Consider the following 3,096-nt stretch of genomic DNA (forward strand, 5'->3'; position numbering starts at 1 on the left):
TTCATAGCGGTCTTGGTACAAAAATCCAATACCATGCGGTTCAACAGAAATAAGCTAATTACTACTTAGTGTGCTCTACTATAATATAGGTAAAAGTAAAATAATATATTTGTGAATTCTAAATTAGTTTTTATCAGAATAAAACGTATTATGTTCAAGCGATTTCGCTATACTCCGACTAAAGTTAAAAAAAATTAACCTCATAATAATTTAGGTAAGAACGATGACAGTTGCCGAATGACAAAATATTGAAGAGATGAACAAAAAAAAAGCTTTCAGAACTATTATAGGAGAATTTAAAACTTATATTGCGTTCCAACATTCGTCTCTCATTCAGATAATCGTTAAAAATTAAGAGATTACGACAACCATACGAGTATGCAACACGTTCATGTCGCATGCCATTATATAACAACTGTTATTATAATATCTGAATAATTATCGTCGCGTACCCTCCACGGAGCTATTAAAGTCTCCGGGAACGAAAACAATATAATATGTTATGTTTTCCTATTATCATTCGACGAAACGCCATGTGCGCACGTGTACGTTGGCCGCGGCGATCTAAACAGTTCGCGATATGATCATTGACACCGTTGTAAAGGTGTAATGTGTAGAAATAATTTGATGATGTTACGATAATGCTGTGCATGTATTCCAACGTGTAGCGCTTTCGGTGAGCGCTATACGAGCGGTCGCCATCACGCGCTTTTCGGCCAATTTTCGTTTTGTAATCCGATCTGCGGGCGACGGCGCGGAACCCGACCGGCCATATGCGGTAATGCGTATTTAAATGCGTACGCCGCTGGATTTAATCCTTTCGGGGGACGTGGCTGGGCTTATTTATATATATATATATATATATATATATATGTATATACGACGGAGGTGGCGGTGCGGACAGCGCAGTGGCACAAAGGAGAGACACGGGGAGAAAAAAAAATAAACAAAAACCAAAAACAACGACGACACGTCGTGCGCGCACAATACGCACATATCTAATAACATTGTATTGCGTGTCGTCGGTATGATATTATTGATTTAGAGGATTTACGTTTTCGATTCGGTTACCGTGACAAGATCGCAACGCCGCCGCGCGACTTTGACAGCGATACGACTATATACGACTGCCGCGTGCCCGCGGGCCCATTGCAATCGTCGTCCGACATAAACTATTATAACAATGACTATTACACCACCGAGGCGGTCGCACGTACGTTTTTACACGGCCTCCGTGCCGGCGAAAACTAATATTTCGGATTATAAGACCGCCACCGCCGCGAGGATTTCGCAGAGACGCACGCGCTCCGCGGGCCCCGCACACGACCGCGAAAAATCCATTCACGGGAGCTACCGTTCCTGCAGGCTCGGTATACCGATCGAATTACGTAAACAATCATTTTAATCGTATTTACATAATAATAATGCGGTCCGATGTGTAGCCGATCGCCGTCTCACACACACACACACACACACATAATACTCGGGCGGCGGCGATTGTACGTATACACACACACATACGTATATAATAATTATTGTTGTTGTCATAGGGGATTGCGGATATCGTGAAGTCCGCCCAGCATAGTAATACGCAGTGCAGTCGGTAACACGAAACGGACGGGGCGACGACGGCGCAATGCTGCTGCAGATACGATTCGGAAACGGTGGGCAAAATCAATCAACGATTTCGCGTCCTAATTAAATTTGTGTTTGTACGATTGCAATCGTAAACCGACCTTTGTCGCAATTGGGATAACCGTTGGCGCGAAAAACCGATTATCCGTGTGTTGATATAGGAATAATATTCACGAAATCCGTGAAAATTATTGTATACTTTACAGGAATAATTCACGAGATCTATGAAAGTGATCGTGTACATTTCCGTGTGTTTACCGGTTTTCGATGAAACGTTCGTATTGGTTTTCGAATAAGCGCATAATATAATATGATGAAGCGTAAGTGTAATATCGCTTACCTGTACGGGAGTCTACACAACTTGAGCTAACCTACCCCTTTTGTCCGACATAGGATTTTGATTTGTTTTGATTGGATAATAATACAAAATATATAGGTACCTATATAGTTCATAACATGGCAACAAGTAAAATACAGTAAAAAATTGAATACGCGTGGCTCGATTGATGAATATAGCACTATAACTATATACTAACCATCGTAACACCGTATTTACCTACCTTTCATTAGTCATTTTTTTATTACAATAGTTTTTTACATACATTATTGTGACGGCGACATTAATTATGTTTTGAGTTTTCATTATAATTATTATGCACATATAAAATTTGAAATTAAAGGGTTTGAATATGAATATTAAAAAGCGTGACGAACAATGAGCGATATGAATTAATTAAAAAATTTATCCTCTCGATTATTTTTTTATTTATCTTAATAACATAAAAATATGTTATCATTAAAACAATATTCATAAATAGATTTTCTTTACTCGTTTTTATTTTTATTTACTTAAATAACAAACCTATTCCCAACGTTCGAGAGAAAAAAATAGATGTATTTTTATTTTATAAGCTTTAACGTTTCCTTACATTTATTTCTGTACACAAAACTACACATGCACACTATCATAATTCATGCATTGCAGTCCTGTGCCGCAATGCATTTTATCAGCGCGCTTTTTCAATAGTTTATTTGAAGTCTACGACTAACGGACGAAAAAAATAACAAGCCACTAATATACTATTTTTATTTATTTATTTTTCGATAGTCTTTTTCACACGATTTTCGAGCCAAAAATCATATATTTTTTTTTTATTTTTACGGCGACGCATAACTAAAACTTTTGTGTAAACAAATCTATGACAATTTTTTATTTTTATTCCGCAATCGTCATTGTGTCGTGCGGTCCCTCGGGGCGATCATCGGTGTCAATCATCGTCGTTGATGTTTATCGATCGATTGTAACCCTCAAAATAACCCCGGTATAGGTTTTTTTTTATCTGGTTATAAAATACGCACATATTGTTTTTTTTCTATACTCTTGTACATTTTTGTAACGAGTAAATTTATGGTGGGACCGAACACACCTGATTGACTGGTGCTAATATAAAAGGACAAGGG

The sequence above is a fragment of the Rhopalosiphum maidis genome, chromosome 2 (assembly GCF_003676215.2).
Source record: "Rhopalosiphum maidis isolate BTI-1 chromosome 2, ASM367621v3, whole genome shotgun sequence".
Classification (NCBI taxonomy): Eukaryota; Metazoa; Arthropoda; class Insecta; order Hemiptera; family Aphididae; genus Rhopalosiphum; species Rhopalosiphum maidis.